The sequence below is a fragment of the Bidens hawaiensis genome, unplaced genomic scaffold (genome assembly GCF_021521415.1).
Source record: "Bidens hawaiensis isolate Kalapana, Puna unplaced genomic scaffold, B.hawaiensis_p1.1 tig00041279_1, whole genome shotgun sequence".
NCBI classification, from domain to species: Eukaryota; Viridiplantae; Streptophyta; class Magnoliopsida; order Asterales; family Asteraceae; genus Bidens; species Bidens hawaiensis.
This window is the reverse complement of record NW_027497314.1, coordinates 1-12,565: the sequence shown is the minus strand read 5'-3', so window position 1 is coordinate 12,565 and position 12,565 is coordinate 1. Positions and strand designations below refer to the sequence as shown.

At 35.9% G+C, this 12,565-nt stretch overlaps 1 pseudogene across 1 annotated transcript; it reads left to right on the top strand.

The window, feature by feature from the left end:
- The first annotated feature begins 5,693 nt into the window (after window positions 1–5,693).
- On the top strand, window positions 5,694–11,229 carry LOC143592829 (peptide chain release factor PrfB1, chloroplastic-like; annotated as a pseudogene). The gene is made up of 5 exons (XR_013145993.1): window positions 5,694–5,753; window positions 5,818–6,241; window positions 7,121–7,336; window positions 7,411–7,597; window positions 10,843–11,229. The product of XR_013145993.1 is annotated as a peptide chain release factor PrfB1, chloroplastic-like (transcript).
- The last annotated feature ends 1,336 nt before the right edge of the window (window positions 11,230–12,565 follow it).

Here is a 12,565-nt window from a genome sequence, read left to right as displayed (position 1 = left end):
ATTACGTTTTAAACACTGAATTTTTAAACGAGTTAATAGTTATAAAACTTGGATAATTTTTGTATTATGCCCGCATAGTTTGAGGATCGTTTAAACCTTTAAAACATTAAACCTCGGAGTTCAATACGAATAGAAAATGAACGTTCGATAAACTTAAATCCTCGTGAATATAAAATTAATGATAACGTTAAACACGAATACATTGAAACGACAAAATGGGTCAGTATAACGAATACAAATATAAATATAAATAAAATGATGAACGACGCATAAAATACGTGCAACGAAACTTAAGATATATATATATACATATATATATATAAACAAAACCGAAAATTTAAAATGGATCGGGTTTTCGGGTTTGAAAATTAACGAATGTTACACCGATGGAGACTTCTCTTCATTATCTCCATTCGATTTTGACCTAGGAAGGGTATTACAAGGTTGCCACACATCGATTAAATGTTGAATGTTACAATTGAATTTTTTTCTTGCCAATTGAAGGTGAAAATGACTGATATTTTCCCATAGTTTCGGTAGAAGGTGATTTGAAGCGGTGGGAGAGTGAGTTGGGGTCAAGATGGTGAAAGGGTGTAACCTAAACAAAATTCAGGCAAGTTTTCAAGGTATTCCACTATTCCAGTCAGTGTTCTGTTTTCCGCGTCAATCTGGCGGCGGAAGATGGCGGCCACGGTATAGGGTGCTGGTGCTCGGACACGCGGTGGTGTAGATATATTATTTACTCGATTTTGAGTTCGTATTACCAAGTTATGAGCAAAACAAGAAAGGGTTCACATTCCGGCTGACGGTTCAGTGTTCCCACGTACTATTTGGTATTCCGACGATGGTGGTAGCAGTGTCCAATGGCGGAAACTGGTGGCTCTGGTGTGTCTCGATGAGACAAACGCGTGGATAGATTATTTGCCCAAACCAGAGTTCGTTTGATAGGGTTTCGAGCTATTCGACTGTTAACGCATAAAACCAAACGAACCTGGAGGCTGTTTTCTATTCTGACCGCTATGGGGGCAGAGGCAGCCCTTGATAGTAGCTTTTTAAGGTCCGCCATGCCAAGACCAGTTCGTGGATATGTGATTCGCGCGAATCAGAGTTTGTATGGTCAAGTTTTGACCATTTCAGTTTTTATTCGCGTCGGTACTTTGGGATGCTGTGCGTATGGGTTCAGAACGAATTATCCTCGAAGGTATGACTCCGTGAATCTTTTAAGTATATTTTGGTTGATCATGGGGTGTGAGAAATTTGTCGGGAATGATGTTTGAGTACGTTTTTTTCGGTAACATTGTTTATAGGTTATGTATATGTGAAAGGGCGCGTCAGTTGTGCAAATTGGAAACCTTGTGAAGGTTTAAATTAGGGATTTTAGTTCTATCAGCTTCTAAGTTACGGCATTAGCTTCATATTCGAATTTCATGGCTATTGGATTTGATTTTGTCGGCCAATTACGTATAGTTTGAAATTAGGGTTTTGGTTCGACTTGATTTGGGGATATTGTTATTCATGTGATGTGTGACCAAATTGACACCCAATTCAGTTCCTAAACTTTTATCATGACTTATCATTTTGTATTTTAAGACTTTTCATGTTTTGGGCTGAATTGGTTGGCAATCACACCATCGAGTTCTTAGCGCATGAATTCGGCATCTTTGAATTGAATCGGGTGAAATTGTGTAATCCGTTGCACACTTATTGTAACTGATTGAAGGAGGAATGTACCAAAGTGGTATTAGGGGCTTTTGCAAATGAGTTTGATTGATAAAGGGCTTTGGGTCGGTTTAATCTTGTCAGAATGTTCCTTTAAGGTTTTGGTTCGGTTTAGTTTAGGGATTTTATAACTCGCGTGTTGCGTGATGAAGTTGACAACCAATTCAGGTCATAAACCCTTGTGAGGGCCTATTGTATTTTATTTTATGACTTTATCATGATCCGGGGTTGAATTTGGTTAGCGGTTAAACAATCGAGTCTTTAACGCGCGAATTCGATATCCTTGAAGTTAATCGAGTGTAGTTTTGCACCCAGTTGCGTCCCAATTGAATTAGTTGATGAACTAAGATTATTAATGATGTACTCGGGTGCTGATTATAAAGTAATTTGAATGAGAATGGGTATTGGATGGGTTTAACCCTTGTTAGAACCCTAATTGTAAACAACCCGTTACGATGTTCTTGAACTGTAGGTGGTTAATTAAAGTTGGAAAACGAGTCGGGTTGATATTAAATGGGTAAAGCATGTCTTAGAGCACTTAGAATGATTTCTAGGAACCCTTAGGCCATTATTAGAAAAGTGGGTCGCGGGTTGTACGGGTTAGAACTATACCAACTTCTGTTAGGAGTTGTTGGCCAGTTTGGCCTGTTTGACTATTTGAAGTTTCATAAGCCTAGTTAATGGTATATTTACATATATTATTACAATGTTACAGGTCTTTGATTGACCGTGTGTTGCTTGACAGTCGCTTGGTTTATTGATAGACTGGATTTGCATGCAGATGAGTTCATTATGCCCCTTTTTAAATGATTTAACGTTTTGGGCTAACATGCATACCATGAAGTTACTTTTAATAATTTTACCCTTAGATGAAATTATCATAGGCTTATATATATTTATATATAGAGGTAATTAAATATTTTGTTAGGTCTACGCATGAGGATTGTTTAGCTTACGTATGTGTATACTCGAAGATTGTTTAGCTCAAATTTTAGCTAAATGTATGGGTATGTTTGAGGAATGTTTAGCTTATGCGTTAGCTAAATGTAGTTGTGTGTGAATATCTATGTGAATGTGAATATCAAGCCATGGCCGGATCAAAATTTGAGGATAAAATTTCTTAGTTCCCTTTTGTTGATCTAAGGTGAGGAAGTCCCCTAACAGTTTATCTGTCCTTGGGGCGGGATGTTAAAATTCCTTAGTTCCATTTTGGCGATCTAAGGTGAGGATGTAAAATTCCTTAAGTCCCTTAATTTGTGTTTGGGGACTTAAGGTGAGGAGATCCTTGTCATGTGCTTGGCTGAGGATGATGTGTTATTTTACTGATGTGATGAATAAATATTTGATATTATTATTATCACTATTCATCGTGTTGTGAAGGTTAATGTTTTACTTTTCTATCCATTCTATTGCATTTATAAATACATGGATTCACTCAGCCTAGTTGACTTTTTTTGCATGTTAGACTTATTGCAGGTTAGATGGATGTTGGATCACCACTTGGATGTGCTAGAGGCTACCCGACATTTGAAGATAACATTTCTAGTTAAAAACCGTATTTATTTATATAGAGTTACGACTCTTTTTTATATTGACTATTAATTAAAGATTATAACATATTGAAAGAATTTTATGGCCCGCTGTTTATTTATCTTGATTTATATCTTTCCGATGCGTAGACTTGAGATTTGAATTATACAAAAGTACAATTTATTTCCAACCTATTTATTTTTCAGTTTAGTTGCTTCCCGCGTTTTTGGGAAGAAAGACTTCCGTTGTTTGTATTTTGAGATTAAATAACCGTGTCAAGTTTTTTTTTGTGAATCTTACGGTATGATATTCCAACTGTGGACTCCCGGATTTCAGGGTCTTACAATAATCCTATGATTACTCTGAATTCCCATATATTTCCATATCGTCTTCGAATCTAGGTAACCATCTTCTCTCTTCTCTTAGGGTTTCTTCGTTCTTCTTCTTTTTTTATCCATTATGGCTAAAAAGAGGTCAAAAACTTCTGTTTCTAGGAGCGAAAAACCTCATCCCGACTTCTGTTGTCAGCAAATCTTAGTCGACCCCGACTTTGAAGTTTATAACTTTCTTACCTAGACTAGATAGCTCTACAATTCGGTGATGCCTTTCCGAGGGGACCATTTTCTAGCAATTCGACAAAACCATTCGTTCTGATTGCATTTCTAAGAAATGGGTCAGCTTCCTGTCTTACCCATTTACCCTTGGTCTGACCTATCCTTTCCTCGGCTTCATTTCCCACTTTTTTTAGGTTACCTGCGTCAGTTATATCCAACCGATGTTGTGAAGGATCTTGTTTGTTCTTAACAGGATTAACACGACCCACAACATCGATTTGTAGATTTCTGACCTAACCACCATTTATAACCTTAGAACCCACGGCTCTTGTCGATTTGTTCTCCAGCTGATATCCGGTCAACTTCCTCTAGTTTTAAACTGTAAAAGAAATGATGGGCAATGGTAGAGGAGGTTCTTTTTTATCCAAAGGGATTCCATCCCCTAGGAGCAAAGAACTTCCTTACTGGGTTAAAAAGGGTAGGAAATCAATTTAGAAATTTTAATAGTAATATAACGTAATTGACACTTATCTCTTTCTTTTATGATTTTAGCGAAGTTTTCAGATCTTGCAACTCCTACATCTGGTGCTTTGAAGAGATCCCTTAGATTTTGAGAATTCCTAAAGAGGAACGCTCCTTTCACCTTGAGATCTCGCTTTCTTCGGATTCCAAGCATTCATCAACCAGGAAAATGTCAGGTAAGAGAATTATCCCAAACTGCTTGATATTGAGAATTTTCTTTGTTTTTGGGATCATGATTTTCGTTGCAACAGGCCAAGAAATGGGACTTGATGACCTAGAGAGCATCCGAGAAGTACAAGGGTGAATTGAATAAAGAGATTTTTATTCAATAAAGCATGAAAAACTAGATTTTTATCTTGTTGGGTACAAGAAACCGAAGATCGTGAATGGGTCTGTGGACCAGAGACGAGTGTTACATGGAATTCAAGATTTCGGAGGTACAAATCAAGATTAAGGGGCAAAATGAAGGATATAATCTTGATTTCACATGTGGACGAGAGTTCAGTACGAGCAACCGAGAAGTACAAGGGGTGAATTGAATAATACTTTAAACATATGTTTTAGAAAAAATAATACTATAAAAAAAAGTTTCAACAAAATCCTAAGGGGCAACTTCATAGAATAGTAACCAAGTTTCAAAAGTGTTCTAATTAGGTCACTCGACTTTAAAAAGTATTCCAATTAAGTCACTCAACTTTCATACTTGATTAAATTAAAGGTTTTAACATGTTTTTTAGCTTTTTTTCTTTTTTGTTTCACATTGGAAATCTTTTTATCTTTTTTTTGAAGTTGGCGCTGAATGACGACGTAGATTTTATTTTTTATTTTTAAATTTTAATATAATTAACAATTTTTAAATTTAAATACATATATTGAAAATTCCAAACGTAAAAATATCGCTTTGAAAGGTATCCTGTTGTAAAAGTTTGAATCAAAACTTGTGGAATATGAATGTTGCGAATAAAAGGCACAAGAAGAAGGGAAGCCTCCTCCAGCTTTATCTTGTTTGTTTGTTTGTTCCCATGGAAAGTGTGGTGCATAGCTGCTTCGTTTCACCGGCTGCTGCTGCTGCTGCTGGCTTTAAGCCATACTTGACACCTAAACCGATTCCGATTGCATATAAAACACAAACCCTAACAGTTCACAGCCTCGCTTTACATCCTCCGCCCATCTCCAACTCCAAAGGTACCTCCAATTGCATCATTTATTTTAATTCTCTTTTCATTCATCAAACCCACCCTAATTACACTTTTATTCTAAGGATTAGCTTTTACTTTACTCTTATTATTATTATATATATATAGCAACTGTGCTAATTCACTAATAAATAAATCACAAAACAAATATTAAATTTGGAATTACTTACTTCAGCTTTATTCGCAACACCGCCGGATGCCGCCGCTGAAACAAGTGTATGGGCAATGCAAGGTAATCAATCAATTATACATTTACTACTATCCATTCGGGTGCGGCTATTAAAACTTGAAAACAGATTTCTTTAGTTTACGCAAGGAAGTTGAGGCAATCTCGAGTCGTGTTCAAGAAATCAGGGCTTCTGCCAATCTACACCAATTAGCAGAAGAAGTTGCCAAATTAGAAAACAAGCGTCAGCTGATTCTTTTTGGGACGACCGCGCATCCGCTCAACAAACACTTATGGCTCTCACTGATGTGAAAGACAGGATGAATCTTCTCAACGACTTTCAAACCCAGGTTGACGATGCAGAAACGATAGTCAACCTAACACAAGAGATGGACTCAACTGATACTGCACTTCTTGAAGAGGCTGCCGCTATTGTCAAAGAGTTGAATAAGGCGTTGGATAAATTCGAGCTGAGTCAGCTTTTGTCAGGCCCGTATGACAAAGAAGGTGCTGTTATTAATATTACTGCTGGTGCTGGTGGTACCGATGCACAGGTATTTAACCAAACTTTCACGTTATCATTTCATATATATGTATATATCAATATCATTATCATCAATGGCCATGAATGATATCATATTACATGGATTCTTAGTTTGTGAGATACTTAAAACATCTAATTATACACCCCTCATTGTTTTGCAAATTATGACGGACTACTGCAAATGTTTTCTTTTATGCGTGTTAATTAAACAAATAATCTTTATGGTTTGACACAAGTGACAGCTTTGGGGTCTAACCTCTTTTTGTATCCATGGTTTTCCATTTAAAACATGTTTAGGGTCTATCACTAACCTATGTAAAATGTTCTGTTCATTTCTAAAAGTGACAATTTTGCCCTTTTAACTAATTATGTAACTAGTCCTTATGTTTTACTTTAGTTACATATTTGGGGTCTAGCAGACTAGCACTACTTGTATAATGAACTCTTAAATTTAATAGTCCGAAATTTATTTTCCATTTTTGCGATTTTTTACGGTACAAATTTATTTATGTACTTAGTTAACAGGGTAAAATTGTCATTTATAAAAATTTAATAGAATTTCTAACAAAACTTAGTGTTAGACCCCAAACATGTTACAATTTGAAACAACAGATTCCAAGCCTGAATACAGTTTTCTTTCATGTGATTTGGCCAAAAGAAGCCTTTTAGTAATTAGTCCAAAAGTTCTAGTTTGGCTTTTTCATCCGTTAGCTTCAATTCTTCTCAATCAAAGCCAGAAATCTAATGGACGGAAAAGGCCAGATTAGAACTTTTGAAATAAATGAGTTATGAGTTATTTGGGTCAAACTACATTGACTAAAAACCTTATTTAAGTCTTTTATAAATTTGGATATTTTTATGCAAAGTTATTTGATAATATTCAGTGCAGGACTGGGCTGATATGCTTCTAAGAATGTACGTAAGATGGGGTGAGAGACAAAAATACAAAACACGAGTGGTTGAAAAGTCAATGGGAGAAGAAGCCGGGATCAAATCAGCTACAATAGAGATCGAGGGTCGATACGCGTTTGGATATTTGAGTGGTGAAAAGGGGACGCATCGAATCGTTAGACAATCTCCTTTTAACGCGAAAGGTCTTCGTCAGGTATTGACTAGTGTTATTAATCAAATGTCTAAAATACCCTCCAATAAGTTGGGAGTTTGTGTTTGGTGATGCAGACAAGTTTTTGTGGTGTTGAAGTGATGCCTCTTCTTCCAGATGATTCATTAAATGTTGATATACCAGAAGAAGACCTGCAAATAGGGTTTTCAAGAGCGGGTGGGAGCGGTGGTCAGAATGTTAATAAAGTTGAAACCGCTGTTCGGATAACCCATATTCCAACTGGAGTAACCGTTCGTTGTACGGGTACTGATTTGTCTCTCTATTAAACCTGAGTTTTCTTTGTTGAATCCTTTAACATGAGCCATTTATTCTTTGGATAAAAATAACCCAAATCATCATTGACCTGCAAGGTTTAAAAAGGCGGAAACGAGCCTCGAGGCGTAAGCCTCGAAACATAATTAAAAAGAATAAGAAAAATATATATAATCTATAAAAATCACACTTTAACATTAAAAAATTAAAATTATATATGTAATCTATATAAATAATGTTAGTTTTTTAATTTTGTGTAAAAATTATGGATCAAATATAAATTGGTGAAGATAATGTTAAGATAGACAAACTAATTTTACACTTTTTATGTAAAAGTGTTAGGTACTAAATGTAAACTGGTGTTAGATAGAGGGTTAAATATTAAAATACCGATACTTTACTAAACCTAGATAGAGGGCTAAAACGCTATTTCACGCCACACGCTCTTTCTTCTACTTTTTCCTGCAGCTACTCTTCTTAATCGCCGGTAGGTTTCCGGCATGCTTCCAGCACCGGAATTAGCCTTCGGAAGTCGAGGAGTGCCTTGTAGCTCCCCTAAAACCATATTCAACAAAAAAAGTCCAAAAAAATGGCATATTTTACAACATCTAGTGAGGCTTACGCCTCGGACCGCCTCAAACCGCCTCGAAAAGGTCGAGGCTTAGGCGTAAGTGTACCCTTCTAATGTGTTTTTTCCACCTAGGCTGCCAAGGCGTAAGCCTTGAGGTGCGCCTCAGAACGCCTTTTAAACCATGTTGACCTGTTTATTGGTAAAAGAGTTGAAATTAACATATGGGTCCCACTTTGAGGTCAAATTTGTTTTGGTTTTACTTATAAAATAATAAAATATCATCTGTTTTGGAAATATTTAATGTTAAGAGGTGACTTCAAATAAGAAGTATGTATTTTGTAAGAAGACCAGGAATGAGGGTATTTTTGTCCAAACACATAAAACCCAACAACATGTTAAAAAAACTCCAGTTCTCATTTTTCTCCCCTCCGACAGTTTTCCATCTCGTTCCGCCACCGGCAATCTCCACCGCGGCTCTCCTCCTCCACTCCTCCCCCGTCACAGCCTTCCTTCCGATCAAGCACGATCTCCGTCTCGACATCAATCGAAGACCACCAGGTGATGATTTCAGATCTAGTTTGTTGACGGATTTCGAACGGAAAAACACTCAATCGATCGTGTTCTTACATCGATTCTCGTTCTTCATCAGGTACGTTCAATTGTTTCGGTGTAATCGAATCGATGAGAATTTATGAAGTTGTGGCGAGACGGAGACGGATCAGACAGTGGCAGCGGTGACATAGACAGTTACGTTCTGAAAATGGTGGAATGGAGCTTGGTGGTGGTGGATAACTTCATAACCTAGAAGCTCTACTGAGGATGATGATAACGATTAAATAGCATGCATCCCAGATTCCAGAAAAACAAAATGGACAAAAATGACCAAATGGTCAACTATAATGAAAACTATTCTCGCCACATCTACTAATCAAGTTTCACTATCCATAACAAATTTGTAAAACACAATAACTAGTTGGAAAAAAACACAATGTTTATGTTAAAAGCGCAATGAAAAAAAATATTAATTAGGTAAAACACAAAGATTTTATTTTCCTCTTTAGGTTGTTAAAAACACTATAAAAACACTATTAAAAACACAATAGAAAAACAAAATGAAAAAACACAATTTTGGTAAAATACAATGAAGAAAACACAATAACTGGAGCTATAACACAATGTGTAAAACCCATTAATTTTTATTTTTATTTTTATATTACAATATGGAACACATATTAAAGCTAAAAAATGCTCGTTATTATGGTGATTTTTTTAATAAAAAAAAATGGTGTATAAAAAAGTTATGGACGTTTTAAAATGATGGAGGAATCGACATGTGACTTGCATATGGAAAGAGAAATTCAATAAATATGTGTTATTCCTTTTATACTCTTCCCCTTTTTTTATACTTCATTTTCCTACAAAGTAATCTCAACCCTCCAATTTCAAAACCAATGTATTAGATTACTTCGTATCCTTCCTATAAAAATCATACTTCTTATTTTAACTTGACCCGTTAATGTTAATTAATCTATTTTGTCTATTACCGTCGTCATTTTTGTAATCATAATTGACACATTGCTTATTTTATAAAATATAAAAACAAAAACAACAAACATACCTAGTAAAAATCCCACCAATAGCAAAGCTTAAGCAGGGTCTGGGGAGGGTGGGATGAGGCATCAGTCTTGTGCTTCTAACCACATGAGGTGACAGGTGTACATGAGGCATAGGTCAACAGCCTCGAGGCGTGTGCATCAGGACCGCCTCTTGTACATGTGCAGAGGTGACAGGTGTACATGAGGCATAGGTCAACAGCCTCGAGGCGTGTGCATCGGGACCGCCTCTTGTACATGTGCAGATTTTGTGTATTATGGGGTTGTAAATGTAGCTTTTTAGGTTGTACAAAGTATTTAATCGTCTATCGAGGTTTGTTTATATGTAAATTTTGGGTACCTGATGGTAAAAAACTTACCAGAGATATAAAAACGTTCATATGGAGTAAATTACATTTTCTGTCCTGTAGGTCTATCCTAAATTGCAGGTTCTGTCATATAACTAAGGTAATTACAAAGAACGTTTATTTCAAAAGGTTGTAGCATTTTCAGTCCTTTCAACTGAAAAATAATTGTTAAATATTTAGACTTTCATGTTTTAAATATGAAAATTCTTTTTCACAAAAAATATGAATCTATCATTTTTCATTAATGGGGTGTGAAATGAGCAAACAATTATTCTTTGGTCATCATTAAAATACCTAGCGCCTCACCTATGTGATGCAAGGGCAGTTTGGTCATTTCACACCCGATTAACAGAAAGGCAATGCTGGTTGATGGAAAGGACTGAAAATGTAATAATGTTTCATATAAGGATGTTCTTTGTAATTACCTTAGTTATAAGACAAGCCTGCAATTTGGGATGATCCTGAGGGACGAGTGTAATTTACTGTATTATGAAAATGCATGGCGCCTCTCAATACATGATGTGTGCGTCTTCGCCTCTCACCTCATCTCGGGACATGCTTTTTAAAACCAAGTTCAACACGAGTTATAGATCAACCTGTATCGTGCATAAATTTCCATTTTGCCACATATTAATTATTAAATCTTGAATTATTGATTAACTTGTTTCTCTCTCGTCCTTTTTAATATTTTTTAACATTGTGCAGAAGAAAGGTCTCAGCTAGCAAACAAGATCAAAGCTTTAAGCCGCTTGAAAGCGAAACTAATGTTGATCGCGATAGAGCAACGCGCTTCAGAAATTAAGCAGATACGCGGAGATGCGGTAAAGGCGGATTGGGGGCAGCAAATTAGAAACTACGTGTTCCATCCGTACAAGCTTGTGAAAGATATAAGAACAGGATATGAGACGACAGATATTGTATCAGTGATGGATGGTGAGTTAGATCCCTTCATTAAAGCCTATCTCCGCTTCAAGTACACTCAATCCATGTAAGCCCTTGTTACTTTTTATATAGATTTTAGAATAGGGATCATGTTGTTTGAATATCCCCTTAATAACACTAAAAGTGACATTTTCTTGAGAGAGAGAAACATTCACACAATTTTTGCTTGGAGGATATGTTTATATCAAAACATCTATAATATATGGATGTCTTTTTTGCACTTCGGGCTCTTTACACTTGTTACCAAAAATCATATACCCTTCGCTACATGAAACATTTTGCAAACATGTTGTGTCGAGTTATATTTGAAGTATTATCATTTACTTGGTTGGTCACTTTACAGTCTCTTTTCTATTATTGGAACACTTTGATGTGTTCTCTAAAACTGTATGGTATGTTCTTTACATTGGGCGCTTTGCCATGGCACCTTGTATGAGCTCGTGGGATCTTTTGATTCCATTTAGTCGAATGTGATTCTGGCTTACAAGAAATATATTATTCTGCGGTTTGAAAGGTAAACTATTTATAAACAAAATAAGATTGTAGAAGACAATTCGTTACCTGAAATAATAGTTACTTATATGTTAATATGAGCTTTCCTCACACACCAAGCACTCGGCTCAGAGACCAACATGCTTCCTATTCCATCTAACGATGCTAACAAAGGGGCTTCGTATCTGATAGGTAATGTTGGGTGAACCCCACGTCCTTCCGTCTCCATAGCTCTTGACAATGCCAAAGCTAACAATCCAAATGCTAGGGCCTAGACATTGATATTTTGGGGTTCATTATCGGCACTTTAAACTAGTGGCTTCATTGGTTCATCTTTCATCTCTCATTCGGTGCCTTTGTTATTGTAATCAGCATTCCAGGTTTGATTGTCATTAGCATTTCAAAGTTGTTCATCCAGGGTTGTTAATCATCGACATTTGCGGCCTTTGCTGTTTGTGGTGGATAATTTGAGTTTTTTTTTTCTTTTCTTTTTTTTTATAAATTTGTTTATTCAAATAAACCCGAATTGATTTTTAGATGGAAATGCTCGGTTTTTTTTGTTCACAACAACTTGATCTACCATTTATAAATTTGGTTGATGCTTTTGGATCTTTATATACATTTTTCGTTTCCATTGTGAAACTTTTTAAAAACAAATACAAATCCCAGAATAAACATGGAAGCTTATTTTACTTAATGATGCAGTTTTCATAATCTTGATTAAGTATTCAAATCAAGTAATTAAGCAGGCAAATTAACTCCTTCCAATGTAATAACTCAATTCCTTATCTGTCATGTTGTTGAGGATCAATGTGGACATAGTTAAGACTAAGCTGTATGCCCATAATTTCATGTAATGATCCATCTTCGAGATTCTCATTTTGTAAACTAGCTTCATTTCAATTTCCTCTATTATGAGTTGCTTCAGGAATAAACTTCTCTTTCACGGCCGATCATAGAATCCCACCTTTAAGACATGCTTTATTCTAGGGTT